The sequence below is a fragment of the Suncus etruscus genome, chromosome 1, assembly GCF_024139225.1.
Source record: "Suncus etruscus isolate mSunEtr1 chromosome 1, mSunEtr1.pri.cur, whole genome shotgun sequence".
Lineage (NCBI taxonomy): Eukaryota > Metazoa > Chordata > Mammalia > Eulipotyphla > Soricidae > Suncus > Suncus etruscus.
This window is the reverse complement of record NC_064848.1, coordinates 64,133,453-64,151,692: the sequence shown is the minus strand read 5'-3', so window position 1 is coordinate 64,151,692 and position 18,240 is coordinate 64,133,453. Positions and strand designations below refer to the sequence as shown.

At 37.1% G+C, this 18,240-nt stretch overlaps 1 pseudogene; it reads right to left on the bottom strand.

Moving 5' to 3' along the window:
• Positions 1-3,781: 3,781 nt before the first annotated feature.
• LOC125995400 (uncharacterized) lies at positions 3,782-3,861 on the bottom strand (annotated as a pseudogene).
• Between the last annotated feature and the right edge of the window lie 14,379 nt (positions 3,862-18,240).

Genomic DNA, 18,240 nt, shown 5'->3' with positions numbered 1-18,240 from the left:
GGAATACACCAATTTAATAGAATGGACAGCTAACAACAAAAGTTTACTTAATCTTCTGCCATTGTGTTAATGACTTCATTGGAGATTCAATAGTTTATCAATTTACTTACTACTGTACTTCTTTACTCTTTATCTATTTTTAATTTTCTTTATTCTAGTCCTTTTTCTTTTTTCTATTATTTTTCTAATAACTTTTCTCTCACTTCTCTGGAAACAAATGGTCAACTGAGTCACTATGTAATGCATTTTCTTTAAAGCTAAAAAAGAGAAAGAAAATAAATCAGCAGCAAGAACAATAGCACAGTTTGGGCACTTGTCTGGGTTTAATCCCTGGCATCCCATATTATGTCCCCTGAGCACTGCCAGGAGTAATTCCTAAATTCAGAGCTAGGAGTAGTGTCTGAGCTTTGCCAGGTGTGGTCAATAAAAACAAATAAATAATTCAGGGCTAGAGAGATAATTCAGGGGTTAAGGCACTTAACTGGCACTTGGCTGACCCACGATCCATCACTATCACAGATATTGTCAACCCCTTAAGCACCACCTTAAGTCATCCCTGAAACTAGAGCAAGGAATAAGTCCTAAACATTGTCCAGTGTGGCCTTAATACCATCTCTCACAAGAAAACAAGAAAAGAGTAACCCAGTATTTGTCAATTTAATAATTTTAGGAAATTTCAGTTTTTTAATTGTTTATATTTCTTTTTTTTTTGCTCATATTACAAATGTATTTATTAAGGTACATATATAATAGTGCATAATTTTAAGGTAAGCAAATGTGATTATTTTATATATAAATATATTTTTAAATCATAGCTTCTGAAGGTTAGCTAATACTTCCTTCATCTCAGATAATAACTTGTTTTGAGAATATTTGAAATATATTCTTTTAGAAACTCAGCTATATACTATGATATTGTTAGTTGTACTCACTAGTTTAGAGTTATCAACTGTTTTAGCCATGCTATACATTAGATCACCAGGCATTTTTTGTATAACATAATATTTGTACTATTCTATTAGCATATTTCTTTTTCCTCTAATCCCTCATAAACCACCAGTCAATTCTGTTTTCATGAGCTTTGCATTTTTAGATTGCACATTTAATGAGTTAAACTGTATTTGATGCATTTTACTTTGTTTAATGCCCAGTGTCTATAAATGTTTTCATAAAAGACAAGTCTTTTTTTTTTGTTTGTTTGTTTGTTTTTTTGTTTTTTTGTTTTGGGCCACACCTGACGGTGCTCAGGGGTTACTCCTGGCTATCTGCTCAGAAATAGCTCCTGGCAGGCACGGGGGACCATATGGGACACCGGGATTCGAACCAACCACCTTTGGTCCTGGATCGGCTGCTTGCAAGGCAAATGCCGCTGTGCTATCTCTCCAGGCCAAAGACAAGAGTCTTTTTTTTTTTAATATAATTTTTATTTTGATCATAGTGTCTTACATATTGTTGACAATAACATTTTAGGTACATATTTACATAAAATCAGGGGGGATTCCCATCCCCAAATTGTCCTCCCTACCCCTCCGTTGTTGTCCTACCTCCCATTTCCTCTTCCCTCACCCCCAGGGTGGCTAGAATATGTGGTCCCCTCTGTATCCAACCCACTACTTAGTAGTCTTGCACCTGTTTGGTCTTGATGCCTCCCTTATCTCCCCCTCTAACTGTAGGCAGGACTAGCTAGTTCAAGTTGCGTGGTTTTGCCTGAGAAGGAGAAGATAAATAAACTGGGGTAAGAGTCTAATACTCCCAAAATGGGTGGAATCCTTCTAGAGGCTCTCATCATCGATTTGGGAGATGAAGGAGAGAAAGAAGGTGAAACACTCCACCAGTACCAAAAAAAGTGTCAATTATCCAGTGAGGACTCCAGCTATATCGATAAGCACCACAAAAAAACAGCCGAAAAACAAAGCAAAACAGACAGACAAACAAACAAAAAACAGAACAAAAACAAACAAACAAACCAAAAACACGCCATGGTCTTGAAATAAGAAACATGGCATAGCATGTTTCTTAACGAGGGAAAAGAAAAGAATAGAAAAAAATAAGTATAATTGGGGACGACGATTTCAATAATCACACCCAAACAGAGAAATCGACCAAAATAGATAGGTAAATAAAAATAATAATAACAATAATAAATGAAGGTAAAAGATATATATGTATATATATATATACACACACACATATATATACATATATATAAAATACTAAGTTTTTGTGCTTTTTGTATTTTTGTTTTTTCCCCTCCTGCCCTGGCACAGTAAATATTGGGGTCATTCGAAAAGGAATTCACATGGCCTAAGAAATATGGGGTTTCTCCGTCCTTGGAGTATACTGTCATGGGATCAGCTCCAGACTTTGCTCAGGATCATTTATTCTCCTGGTGGTGTTTTTTGGCGTGTGGAAGACTTCTGTTCTGTCCAGGGTGATACACTCAGAGCTCTGTGTTTAGAGGTCTCAGTATCTGCACAGATCCTGAGGTAGGACTTATGGTGAGGTCAGTCTTTGTGGTTCTAGAGGTTCTGTTACCTCAGTGTCGTTTTAGTCCATCTTCTGTGGTTGGTGACCTTGGTCTTTGCACTGAACCTAGGATGGCACCTAGGTTAGCGTCTTTCTTTGTGCTTCCAGAAGGCCCATTCTGTTGCAGTTGTCTCTGTCAGACCTTTGGGACTGGGGGTCATGCTTATTGTGCAAGTCATAGTTCAAACCCTAAACTAGGGCTTTTTTATTGGTCCCAAGATGTATACTGTCTGGTCGTGGTTCTAGTAGCCAGTCATCTGTAAGTCACGATCTTGGTTTTTGGACCTACCAAAGGGTGCCGAGTCTTCTGGTTTTGTCTTAAGACAAGAGTCTTTTATGGATGGTTAATAATCTACTGTGGGGGCCGGAGAGATAGCATGGAGGTAAGGCATTTGCCTTTCATGCAGGAGGTCATTGGTTCGAATCCCGGCGCCCCATATGGTCCCCCGTGCCTGCCAGGAGCAATTTCTGAGCCTGGAGCCAGGAATAACCCCTGAGCACTGCCGGGTGTGACCCAAAAACCACAAAAAAAAAAAACAAACAAACAAACAAAATAATCTACTGTGTATATATCACATTTTATGGCTTACATTCTTAAACTAGGAAGTGAAATAAATTTTAGTCTAATATATAATTGACATCATTTCATTATATGTGAAATTAGAATATTTATTTTATTTTACCATTCAGATAACATGATATTGCATGACTGTATAATGTTTAGGGGTAAAATTTTTCTCTACCGTATTTCATTGGACACCTCCCACTTTGAGTCCCTATGCCTCCTCTCTCTGGTAACTACAGCTCTATGTCTTGAGTTTCTTCGACTAATTTTGTCTATAAAACTTTTTTTAAAGCACTTAGCTACATATGTTTGGGCACCCAATTCTGGAACACAGAATTAACATTACAATGTCAATAATGACCTATGTTTCATGCTTATGAAATATAATACCAGGCTGAATTCCAGGGATCTATTACCCTTTATATACTTGTCATTCTGGACAAAATTTCTACTCATCTTTTTTGTCCATATGTATAACAAGTATTTACTGTCCAGTTTCCAGACAACCTCATACAATATTTACTTGACTTCTGTTATTTCTTCATTTTATTGACCAACTTTGTTCTTGACATATTTTGTACCCACTGAGTCTCATTTCTTCATCACCTAATTTATAGGTGCCGACAGTCTTAATCTGCTTTGTTTACCTACTGTTGAATAATTTAACCTTATTGAAGGTAATAATTTTATAAGCATCTTTTACCTTATTGTCACTAAGCTAGTAATATTTATATTCATACTACAGAAATGATCCCTGAAAGTATAGTCTTAGTAATATATATATTCAAACGCATAACATTTTAAACTATTAAGAAAATAGTTTTTTCTTCATTAAAACCACAGAGATTTCTACTATATTTTTTATTAATGTAATTAAAAATTATAAATATAATGTAGTTGAGGAAGGGAAAATACTGAGACAATGGTAGAAATATAGTGTATGCATTAAACTCTATCATAAACAATATTAAAAATCAAAGTGTCTAAATTTTTTTAAATTAAAATATATAATAACACAAATAACTTTATTCTGAGGAGGGAGGTCAGGAAGGAAACTGAGAAGATTTGTGGTAGAAAATGTGGACTGATTGAAGGATGGGTGTTGGACATTGTACGACTGAAACTCATTGAACAATTTATTGTCTTGAACAATTTATATCTCATTGTAATTCAATTAAATTTATATCTCATTGTGATTCAATTAAATTTTTAACTATTTTTCTAAATATGTATATTTTTTATTTCCAATTTGTTAATATGTATCAAACATAGTTATTGCTGTGATATCAAATAAAAGAGGCTGGAAATTACTATTTGAGAAGAAATAATTATGGAATATTTGTTTTTTATTACTTAATAATTTTTACCATAAAAACAAAAACATAAAATTCCCCTTAAAAAGTATTGAATTATTATCAAATACTTATTATGATATGTTGACTATGATTTATATTCTTCAATAAAATGTATTTTGTAAAAATATGTGTTCAGATTTATTTTATCCTAAAATAACTGTATAGCCTGACATTTTAAATAAAAATAACTGCACCTCAAATCCAAAGTATTAATTAGTATTGGAGTAGGATATTTTTAATGACTAAAGACAATAGAGCATATTGTTTCTAGAGAAGGGATTATGTCTTTTTCAACTTTGTGCTTCAAAGTGGCACTGGGTGATCTAGTAAGAGGAGGTGTGTTCAGTGGATTTTATAAACATCAAAAGCATCCATGTATATACTTCATTAAAACTTCTTGTTCTTTATTTAGATATCTTTCAGCTTACTCTATTTTCAATGTCCAATGTTCCATATTAAAAATTATACTTTAGGAATGTAAAGATAATATACAGGGGTGAAAGAAACTTGCACTGCACCTAAATAAAGCCAGCACCACAAATGGTCTCCCAAGTATCTCCACTAACAAACAAAAGCATTAAAAAGTGGGGGATTGGAGCAATAGTAAATTAGGAAAAGCATTTGTTTTGCACAGAGGAGACCCAGGTTTGATTCCCAACATCTCACATGATTCTCAAGTGCTGTCAATCATAATTCCTTTGTGCAGAGCCAGGAGTAACCCCTAAGCATGGGTTAGATGTGGACTCAATGGGTGTGGACTCCCCTCCCCAATTTTTTTGGCCATTAAATATTTATTTATTTTTAACTAATATCTTTATTTAAACACTACGATTACAAACATGATTATAGTTGGGTTTCAGTCATAAAAAGAACATTCCTCTCACCAGTGCAACATTCCCATCAACAATGCCCCCATCTCCCTACCCCCCTCTGCCTGTATTCGAGACAGGCTTTCTACTTCTCTCACTCATTGATATTATTATGATAGTTCTCAGTGTAGTTATTTCTCTAACTGCACTCACCACTCTTTATTACCCCCCAAAATTTTAATGGTAATTCAAGTTGCTTTGCATGCTAGAGGCCTAGGTGTGATCGCAGGCATCAATGGTTCCTTGAGCACCATTAGAAGTGACTCCCAAGCTCTGAATCTGGAGTTAACCTCTGAGAAGCACCAGGTATGACCCAAAACCTCCCCAAAAATACTCCAAAAACTTATAATGAGTTATCACCTCATGCTGGTGAAAATGGTATACTGAAAAGATCAGAAATAACAGTGTTTATAGAGAAAATATAAAAAGGGAACAAGGAATGCTCATTCACTGTTGTTGGGAATGTAAATTTTTTTCAGCCTCTATAGAAACAAATTCCATCATTGTCATTGGTCAATTACATGCAAAAAGGCGAACTCAGACCTCTCTTTAACACCATGCATAAAGGTGAAATCAAAATGGAATAAAGACCTGGATATCAGACCTAAAACCAAAAGGTACATAGAGGGAAACATAGGCAAAACACTCCATGACATTGAGACTAAAGACATCTTAGTCCAGTCACTGTCTAAGCAAATGAAAGCAAAGATAAATAAATGGGACTAAATTAAACTGAGAAGCTTCTGCACTTTAAAGAAAATGGTGACTAGGATACAAAGGCTACCCAAAGAATGGGAGAAACTATATACCCAATATTCATCTAATATCCATCAGTACATAAGGTACTGGTAGAACTGAACAAGGAAAAAAAACATCGAAACCCATTAAAAAATGAGAACAAATAAACAGACATTTCCTCAAAGAAGAAATACATATGGCCAAAAGACACATAAAAATGCTCCATATCACTAATCATTAGGGAGATATAAATCAAAACAGCAATGAAGTATCATCTCATGCCACAGAGAATGGCACACATTACAAAAAAGAACAACCAGTGCTGGTGTGGATGTGGGGAGAAAAGGACTCTCATTCACTGTGGATGGAAATGCCATCTAGTTCAGCCTTTCTGGAAAACAGTATGCATATTCCTTAAAAAGCTGAAAATTTAGCTTCCTTAAGGTCCAGCTATACCACTCCTAGGAATATAATCTAGGAATAGAAAAACACAATATAAAAATGGCCTTTCCAATCTTAAGTGTATTGCAGCACTATTTACAATAGCCAGAATCTGGAAGCAATCCAGTACCTGACAACAGATGAGTGGCTAAAGAAACTGGTCTGTCTACACAGTGGAATACTATGCAGCTGTTAGGAAAAATGAAGTCATGAAATTTGCTTATACATGGGTAGATATGGAGAGTATTGTGCCAAGTGAAATGAATCAGAAAGATAGGGATATGAAGAAAATAAAAGACAGTGTGGGAATGATATCCAGAGTCAATAGAGATGAGGATTAGGAGGTCCAGTCCATGGTAGTAAGCTTAGCACAAGTAGCGTAGAGTGTAGTTAGAGTAGAGAAGGAACATTTATGGACATGGACACCTATTTGCAGTAGTATAAACCCAATGTCAAAAAAGAAAAGAGAGGGAGAAGGAAGAAGGATGGGGGAGAAAAAGAGAGAGTAAATGAGAGGGAGAGAGAATAAAGTAAAAATGCCTGCCCCAGAAGTAGGCAGGAGAGGGTGGGTGGAAGGGAAGAGGACATCAGGAAGGGTAAGAGGGAAACTGTTAACATTGGTGGCAGAAAATGTGCACTGGTGATGGTTGTTATACATTGTGTAACATATATATGTATGTAACTCAATCATGAGTCACTTTATCTATGAAGAAAACTATTATAAACAACCTTGTAACCATGGTGTTTAAATAAAAGTATATTTAAAAAACATGTAAAGCATGTATAAGATAAAGAAAGTTATGTTAAATGAAGTAAATCAGAGAGAGATACAGACAAATACTGGAAATTATCACTCACATGTGGGATATAAAGAAACTAAACAAAGAAACAATATCTATTGGCAACAATCCTTTGGACTCTCACTAGAGAATTGAAATTACCAAAGAGTGGAAAGGGTTCTGGAGAAGAAGGGGGGAAGTGATAGGAAAATAGTATTTGTATCATCTGTGAAACATTGGTGGTGGAAGTGTGGTAACTTTGTACACCAAAAACAAACATTAACACTATTTTAACCATATTGCCTCAACTACAATAAAAATCTAAAAATTGATTTTTTTTCTCTCAAGAGGAATGAGGAAGCACAGAACATTACTTTATTCCTCAGATATGTCAGATGACATATCTATTTTATTTCTCCAAAGGACTCCTTGGCACCTCAGAAAATTCTCACAGTGATTTTTTTCTCTCTGGATCCTTCTGTCCCATAGGAAACACTCAGAAATTAATTAGCCTCTCCAGATATTTTACAAGACAGAGATGATCATCTAATAATAATAAAGCAACATGAAATTGCTTAAATAATGATCACCAGTCCTCTGGTGATCTTGTCCTACTCCAACTCCAATAAAGGTTTATTATTTTTGGAATATAAAGGGCATTCTTTTCCTCCTATGTAGTTTCCTCCTACTGCTTCTATATCTGTTCACTCTTCTCCAGAACACCCATGTGTTTAGAATCTTTTAAAGCAACGTGATCCCAAACAAATGCATTCTTTTCCTTTATCCCATCATCTACTTTCTCTTTCCATTTCTATGTAGCCCTAAATTTCTGTAGAGCCCTAACTAATACCATAACTACTAGTACATTTTTTTTTTTCGTTTTTGGGCCACACCCTGTGACGCTCAGGGTTACTCCTGGCTATGCGCTCAGAAGTTGCTCCTGGCTTCTTGGGGGACCATATGGGACGCCGGGGGATCGAACCGCAGTCCGTCCTAGGCTAGCGCAGGCAAGGCAGGCACCTTACCTCCAGCGCCACCGCCCGGCCCCTACTAGTACATTTTTAAATGCAACATTTGAAGTCAATCAAGAACTACATTTTTAAATGCAACATTTGAAGTCAATCAAGATTCTGTCTCTGGGTTCTTTCCTCCTGATACCTACTGCTCTCTACTTCTAGTTCAGAAATTCTTAAACATTACTGTGATAAGGATTATCTGAAAATATTGTTAAAATGGGGTTATGTAGACCCAAGACACAGGCTTCTGGGTCAGTAAAATTCTTCTTGACATATATACTATAGATAAAGATTTCATAACACAATAAATCTAAAAAGAAATATGGCATACTATAACTACTTATGTGCTAATTGTTTTGGACAAGACCATTCCAGACATTATAAAACTCACCAGTTAAAATAGTCATGGAAGTTAAGAGATGTCTTAGTGGCTCAAGTGCATGCCTTGCAAGTGAATTTATTCCCTAATTCTGTCATAAGAGGCATGTACAGTCCTGGCAACTCTGTTTTTTGTGATCTTTACCTCCACAAGTGATTTCCAGCCATAACACATTCAAGTATATACATACACTGTAACTATAAGAAAACGTTGGCACTATAACAAAGAGTGCAATCTTCTGCAAGCTCTTGTGTGAGATCTTCCTTTTGATCTCCAGCACCAACCAGTCTCAATGCCGTGTTGGATTCCAGTACCACTAGTTAGAATTCTGGTGGTCTTCAGCACACAGTTCAACCACAAAAACATCAGGTCCACACTTAGTGTGTATGGATCATTTCCAAGACTCCCCAAGAGTAGCTGAGGTAGTCAAAGTAGGCCAGGACTCTCCAAGCTCTTCTAGTGTGGTTACTATTTTTAAAAGATAGGGGGAAGAAAAGCTAGAACCAGGAAATTATAATAAACACCTAATTTAGTGTCTGGACTATATTAGGAGCAACCCAATACTAATTCCATTTCTTTCCTCCACATGTTCTTGCAATTTGGTGCCCACTAGAATGCTGTTTTGTTTGATTAATTGTTTGCTTCTAAGGAGGCACACTTCTTAAAGTGCCTCATTCAAGAAAAGCAAACAAAAATGCCTTAGTGCTAGTTAGATCCAAAGAAACTAACAGATACTCCACCTCAATTCATAACATTGTAGCTGAATGTGCTGTTCCAACAGAGGCTGCTAGTATTTAAGTTTTATTATTTTATTAATTTATATTATTATTTTAATATTGAAGCTTTATGAACTTAAATGAAGACAAGAAAAAACTAAAATATATGTCTACTTTCCTTTTATAATACTGACTTTGGCTTCTAATGAAAGAATAATTGCTATAGTATTATCTAGATTAACACTAAGAAATTTTTTAATGACTCTTGTAGGATACCTATCTGAGACCCACCCATTTCTGGGAGGGGTCTTGGGAACCGGATAATAGGTGTGACTTTACTTCCAAGACCCGGCCCATTCCTGGGAGGGGTCTTGGAATAGGTAGATAAACCCGGAAGCCAGGGGATTAAGGGTCTTTTGCCTGTTTGCGCTGCTGGGCTTGGAGGAAGATGGCTGAATTATAAGATGCAGGGCTAAGAATGGCCGAATGCTTGAAAGGTTATGAGATAGGCCACACACCTGTGGTGGTCAGGGCATGAATAAAGATAATGCTTCCTAATGCCTGCATGTGAGTGAGTCTTGATTACGCCGATTACCTGGGCCTGGAATCCGCCAGCTGGATGGCAATGGATGGAGGCCTTTGTGCTTAGGCCCCAGCCACGTGGCTTCATCCCCATCCAGCTGGCGGATTCCAGGCCCAGGTAATCGGCGTAATCAAGACTCACTCACATGCAGGCATTAGGAAGCATCATCTTTATTCATGCCCTGACCACCACAGGTGTGTGGCCTATCTCATAACCTTTCAAGCATTCGGCCATTCTTAGCCCTGCATCTTATAACTCAGCCATCTTCCTCCAAGCCCAGCAGCGCAAACAGGCAAAAGACCCTTAATCCCCTGGCTTCCGGGTTTATCTACCTATTCCAAGACCCCTCCCAGGAATGGGCCGGGTCTTGGAAGTAAAGTCACACCTATTATCCGGTTCCCAAGACCCCTCCCAGAAATGGGTGGGTCTCAGATAGGTATCCTACAGACTCTAAGTAGGCACACTACCTATTTGGCCTAAACAGTACTTTTTTTTCCAATGGCAACTCCTAACTAATTATTGTGAAGAATTTTTCTCCATCCCTTTCCTTTGTTATTATTGTTGTTGCAGTGCATCAGGAGATGTGCTGGAAATGTTGCCAGCAGAGCCAGGTATTGTACTTGACTATGTGAACAGAGATAAAGATCAAACTCAAGAGTATATATATGTGGGCTGGAGAGATAGCATGGAGGTAAGGACTTTGCCTTGCATGCAGAAGGATGGTAGTTCGAATCCCGGCATACCATATGGTCCCCTGAGCCTGCCAGGAGCGATTTCTGAGTGTAGAGCCATAGGTAACCCCTGAGCACTGCTGGGTGTAAACCAAAAAAAAAAAAAAAAAGTATATATATGTAAGGCAGGCACTCTATTAGCAACACCTTACACCTCATTATAATAGATTTTCAAGGGGAATAGTCTGAACTAGATTAGCAATTCAGTTCCACACAAGAACCACTTACAATGAATTTTTCCTAACTTCCTCTGGAATTTCACGAAGATCCCATTTCAAGAAACAAACCAAGCAATTACCTAATACTCAAATGGAGTAATTTAAGCAAATTGTCTCACCTACAATGTCCTTCTTGCTTCAGTACAGAAGAGAACTGAAAAGGGGTAGAAATAATTTTTGAGGAATGAGAATATTGTCCAGAGAAAAAGACAAACTCTTCATCTTTTGGAAATTCAAACTAAACATTTCCTATAAAAATCATTCATAAAGGGGTCTGAGAGATAGCATGGAGGTAGGGCATTTGCTTTGCATGCAGAAGATGGTGGTTTGAATCCCGGCATCTTATATAGTCCCCCAAGCCTGCCAGGAACAATTTCTGAGCGTAGAGCCAGTAGTAGTAACTCCTGAGTGCTGCCGGTATGACCAAAAAAAAAAAAAATAAAACATTGATAAAGATTGGAAGCCTAACAGAGGAAACAGACAATTTACTACAGTAAATATTTTTATTACTGAGAATAAAACATATATCACTGTAGAAAGTACTGGATAGAATATTTTGACACCTTTATACAAACATACTAGCTACTTTAAATGAAATGGATACATTTCTTAAAATAATTTAATTACTAAAGTTTAATCAGAAATGAATTATATACATAAATATATCTATTTATTCACTGGAGATTTAATTCAGGAAAGGTGTCCTTGGAGTCAGAGTCATGGTACAGAGGCAGGCAAACTTGCAAGTGCAGCTCCAACAAAAACAAAAGGTTGCCTGCAGGACAGAGTTTTGAGTGCTGGTCATGCAATAGATTAAGAGTAACCCTAACAAAACCCATCCACACAATAAAGAGACCAAGCAAGCGTATGCAAAACAAGATGATTTCTCACCCACATAAACTCCCCTGAAGTGTTCCTGGAAGTGGGGAAGACTGGCAGTGATACAGGAAAGAAGCACCTGAGACCTCAAGGAATCATGGTAAAGCAACACAAAATCCCACCACACGTAGTAGGTGAAGAATCGCTATTCTGCAGATACAAATAGTACTAATATGCTATATAAAAAATTTGAAGTGAAGTTCAGAGTAAAAATGGGTAAGAGTCCGGGGCTGGTGCGGTGGCGCTAGAGGTAAGGTGTCTGCCTTGCCAGCAATAGCCTAGGATGGACCGTGGTTTGACTCCCGGGCGTCCCATATGGTCCCCCAAGCCAGAAGCGACTTCTGAGCTCATAGCCGGGAGTAACCCCTGAGCATCACCAGCTGTAGCCCAAAAACCAAAAACCAAAAAAAAAAAAAAAAAAAGAAATGTTTGAGTCCAAAGAGCTGAGCCGGAGAGATAGCATTGAGGTAGGGTGTTTGCCTTGCATGCAGAAGGAGGTGGTTCGAATCCTGGCATCCCATGAGCCTGCCAGGAGCAATTTCTGAGCATAGAGCCAGGAGTAACCGACCCAAAAACAAAACAAAGCAAAACAAAACAAAAGAGTCCAAGGAGCTTAAAGAAACAATTAAATGGACTGCGGGGGGGGGGGGGGGGGGGGGGGAACAGGAGAATATGAGACCAGAAATGAGGAAATACAGATAGAAATGTTACAACTGAAAAATTTGGCAAGCAAAATGAAAAATTCATTGGAAGGCCTCACCAGCAGAATAATGACTAGAAGACAGAATCAGTGAGCTTGAAGATGAAGTGCAGAATATATCCGAACAAAAATAAAATCCTCAAAATAAATTATAATAAATGGGGGAAAAAATCATCAAAATGAACTAAGAAACCAAATGTAGAGTCAGCAAAATATGTAAGACTTTTACTCACAAACTTAGAGAAACATAATGACAGAAATGTGATAGTAGTGGGATATTTCAAAATACCACTACAGCCACTAGACAGATATAATAGGCAGAACACTAGCAAAGACAAAGAGCCTTAAATGAATAACTAGAAAAACGAGGACTAATGGATCTATATAGGGCCTTTCATCCTGAATACACATTCTTCTCAAGTGCACGAACCATCTCTAGAATAGACCACATTTTAGGACACAAGTCTAACTTACATAAAGTCACAACCATAAGAATTATATCAAAACTTTATCAGACAACAATGCCACAGAGATCAAGATTAATTGGAAAAAGAAGATATAGAGAAAATCTAACACCTGGAGACTAAACAACATGCTGCTCAACAACAGCTGAGTCAAAGAAGAAATCAAGGAAGAAATAAAGAGATTTCTTGAGAGTAATGTTGATGAAGAAAAAAATTGCTAAAATATATGGGCACAGAAAAAGCAGTGATTACAGGGTAACTGATAGTAATAAAGGAAAGAACAAAAGGACAAAATCAACAGTCTAAAGGCACACCTTACATATCTGGAAAACCAACAGCAAAGGAAACTAAAAACACTAGCAGAAGAAAAATAAATAATAAAAATCAGAGCAGAAATCAACAAAATAAAAACAAGGAAAATAATAAAAAAAGAATTGCTGAATTAAAAAAAAAGAATTGCTGAATTTAGGAGCTAGTTTTTTAAAGAATAAAAAGGAGATACAAACCATTGCCACAACACACACACACACACACACACACACACACAGAAAATGCTCAAATAAATCAGATCAGAAATAAAAAAAAGATAGATTACAACAGAACCAAAAAATTCCAAGACGTCATGAGAACTTATTATGAACAACTGCACTCTGCTAAGCTAGAAAACCTAGAAAAAATGAAAATTTTCTGGAAAAAAAATCATCTCCTAATACTGAATGAGGAGAAAGTAGAAAGCCTAAACAAGCCAATCACAAGTAATAAAATTAAAATAGTATTTTAAAAAATTCCTCAAAACTAAAATCCAGGCCCAGATGAGTATACTGGTGAGTTTCATGAAACATTCAAAGAAGAGTTACTACTATCAATCCTTAGACTCTTCCAAATATAATGAGAAGATGGGAATGCCCCCCAAATATGTTCTATGAAGTTAATTAACATCATGCTCATTTCCAAAGTTGACAGAGATACTACCAAGAAATAAAACTACAGACCAATCTCACTGATGAACATTGATTCAAAAATCATTAATAAAATTTTAGCAAACCGAATCCAACGACACATTAAAAATATTATACATCATGACCAAGTGGGTTTCACTGCAGGAATGCAAGGATGGTTCAATATATACAAATCAATCAATATCATAAAACACAACAGTAAAAGGAAGGATGATCATTTCACATGATCATTTCAATTTACACAGAGCAAGTATTTGAGAAAATCCAACACCTATTCATGATGAAAACCCTCAGCAAAATAGGAGTGGAAAGAACTTTCTTCAAGATAGTAGGAGCTATATATAAAAAGCCCACAGCTAATATGATTTTAAAGTGAAAAACTGAAAGCATTTCCACTAAGGTCAGGAATTAGGGCAAGAATGTCCACGGTCTCCACTTTTTTTTAATTATTTCTTTTTATTTATTAATATCTTTATTTAAAGACCTTAATTAAAAATATGATTGTAGTTGGGTTTCAGTCATGTAAAGAACAACCCCCTTCACCAGTGCAATATTCCCATCACCGATGTCCCAAGTGTCCCTCCTCCCCACCCCACTCCACCCTGTGCTCTAGACAGGCTTTCTACTTCCCTCATTCAGTCACATTTTGTTATGATGGTTCTCAGTGTAATTATTTCTCTAACTGCACCCATCACTCTCTGTGGTGAGCTTCATGTTGTGATCTGGACCTTCTAATCCTCCTCTCTTTTGTCTCTGAGAATCATTGCACAAACGTCTTTTATTTTTTCTCAAAACCCATAGATGAGGCCATTCTGTGTCTATCTCTCTCCCACTGACTTATTTCACTCAGCATAATAGATTCCATATACATCCATGTATAGGAAAATTTCATGACTTCATCTCTTCTGATGGCTGCATAATATTCCATTGTATATATGTACCACAGTTTCTTTAGCCATTCATCTATTGAGGGGCATCTAGGCTGTTTCCAGAGTCTAGCTATTGTAAACAGCAATGCAATGAATATAGGTGTGAGGAAAGCATTTTTGTATTGTATTTTTGTGTTCCTAGGGTATATCCCTAAGAGTGGTATAGCTGGATCATATGGGAATTTGATTTCCAGCTTTTGGAGGAACTCCACATCGTTTTCCATTAAGGTTGGACTAGACGGCATTCCCACCAGCAGTGGATAAGTGTTCCTTTCTCTCGACATTCCCACCAGCACTGCTTGTTCTCATTCTTTGTGATGTGTGCCAATCTCTGAGGTGTGAGGTGGTATCTCATAGTTGTTTTGATTTGCCTCTCCCTGATGATTAGTGATGTGGAGCGGTTTATCATGTGCCTTTTAGCCATTTGTATTTCTTTTTTGTCAAAGTGTCTGTTCATTTCTTCTCCCCATTTTTTGATGGGGTTAGATGATTCTTTTCTTGTAAAGTTCTGTCAGTGCCTTGTATATTTTGAATATTAGCCCCTTATCTAATGGGTATTGGGTGAATAGTTTCTCCCTCTCAGTGGGTGGCTTTTGTTTTCTGGGCACTATTTCCTTTGAGGTGCAGAAACTTCTCAGTTTAATATAATCCATTCTGTTTATTTCTGCTTCCACTTGTTTGGAGATTGCTGTTTTCTTCTTAAAGATGCCTTTAGTCTCAATGTCATGGAGTGTTTTACCTACGTGTTGTTCTATATACCCTTCTTCAGGTCTGATATCAAGGTCTTTAATCCATTTGCATTTTACCCTTGTACATGGAGATAGCTGGAGGTCTAAATTCACTTTTTTTGAAAGTGGCTAACCAGTTGTGCCAACACCACTTGTTGAAGAGGCTCCATTTTGGATTTCTTGCCCCTTAATCAAAGATTAGCTCCACATCACTAATCATCAGGGAGATGCAAATCAAAACCACAATGAGGTACCACCTCATGCCACAGAGACTAGCACACATCACAAAGAACAAGAACAATCAGTGCTGGCGAAAATGTGGAGAGAAAGGAACTCTTATTACTGTTGGTGGGAATGCCGTCTAGTCCAGCCTTTATGGAAAATATGGAGATTCCTCCAAAAACTGAAAATTGAGTTCCCATATGATCCAGCTATAGCACCCCTAGGGATATACCCTAGGAACACAAAAATACAATTCAAAAATTTCTTCCTCACACCTATATTTATTGCACAGCTATTTACAATAGCCAGACTCTGGAAATAACCAAGATGACCTTCAATGGATGAATGGCTAAAGAAACTGTGGTACATATATACAATGGAAAATTTTTCAACCATTGGTAGAGATAAAGTCTTGAGATTTTCCTGTACGTGGATGTACATGGACTCTATTCTGCTGAGTGAAATAAGTCAGAGGGAGAGAGATAGACATGGAATAGTTTCACTGATCTATGGGTTTTAAGAAAAATTAAGGACATTATTGTGCTAAGACCCAGAGATGATAAAGATGAGGGCCAAAAGGACCAGCTCACAATATGAAGTTCACCACAAAGAGTGATGAGTTCATTTAAGGAAATAACTAAACTAACAACTATCTTGACAATCTTAATGAGTGAGAGAAGCAGAATGCCTGACTGGAATACAGGCAGGGGTTGGGGAAGGGACATTGATGGTGGGAATGTTGCACTGGTGAAGGGGTTGTTTTGTTTATGACTGGAACCCAACTACAATCATGCTTGTTGTAATCATGGTGCTTAAATATTTTATTTAGGGGCCGGCGATGTGGCGCTACAGGTAAGGTGTCTACCTTGCAAGCGCTAGCCAAGGAAAGATCGCGGTTCGATCCCCCGGCGTCCCATATGGTCCCCCCAAGCCAGGGGCAATTTCTGAGCGCTTAGCAGGAGTAAACCCTGAGCATCAAACGGGTGTGGTCTGAAAAAAATATTTTATTTTAAAAAATGAATCACAATTGGAATTTTTGAAAGGAAAAGAAATATTTGCATAGCAAAATGGGGCTAGAGAGAAGGTACAGTGGTTAGGGCATTTGCCGTGCACATGGATGATGCAGGTTTGCTCCCCAGCACCCATAAGGTTTCCCAAGCCCTCTAAGAGTCATTCCTGAGTGCAGAGCCAGGAGTAATCTCTGAGCAACAAAACAACAACAATAATGAATATATATAGCTTAAAAGCATATAAAAAAGTTTAATTCAAGATGGTCATAAAGTTTAATTTTATCTACAGAGAAAAGAAAATCTATTATATAGATACAAATTAACACATCTATATTTACATTTGTAAATTCACATCAGGAGGGTTCACACCACCATCTAGTGGTTCATTTTAGTAAAGGACATTCATATCTTTAAAACGTTTCAACTAGATCAAGGAAATATAAACATTGTTGTTTTGATTTGCAACTCTCCAATTATTAGTGATGTGGAGCAGAAAAAAATTTTTTAAAGACTAGGAAACCAAAACTCTTGGAAATGCTAAGGTGGAAGTTATGAGATTTATCTTTAGATATTTTAGATGCCGTATAGTTGGAAACTTTTAATATGTGACATGGCATGTCTAAAGTTCTTTAAATAACCAATTTATCAAGTCATTCTTCTATTTATCATTGCTGATATATTATTAACTTGGTGTGAAAATTTGCTAAATCTAGGTATGAGTCCAGTGAAACAGCTAAGTAGTTTATATTATAGCATCAAAGGCTAGTGAAACATTGTCATATGTTGGGGAGACATTAATATCAATAGTGCAATTCAGGATAGGAGAGATAGTACAGTGGGTAGGGCTCTCACCTTGTATGTGGCCAACCAGGTTCAATTCTTTTCATCCCATACCCTGAGCATCACCAGGAGTAATTCCTGAGCACAAGGGCAGAAGTAATCCTTAAGCATCACTGAGTGTGACACCAAAACAAAACAAAAATAATAATAATAAAGACTGAAATCCATGGGTAGATAATAGAAGTAATAAATATACTGAAATGCCACATGTGTAGCTATATCATAAATTATAGGCTATCATAAATTACATTTGCAGCAAAATTACAGAAACTAATTTGGAAATGGGTCAAAAAAAAGTAAAATATATCAAAATGTTTTAGATAGATGGGCCCGTACAGTGGCACAAGGGTTAAGGCTTCTGCCTTGCCTGTGCTAGCCTAGGATGAACTGCTGTTCAATCCCCAGGCATGCCATATGGTACTCCACGCCAGGAGCCATTTCTGAGCACAAAGCCAGGAGTAACCCCTGATCATCACTGGGTGTGGCACAAAAAACAAACAAGCAAACAAAAAGTTTCAGATAGAAAGATAACTGGAGGGAAAGCGAGGCAAAATTTCATCCTACAAATAATGCCAATATTGGGAATGGAAGGA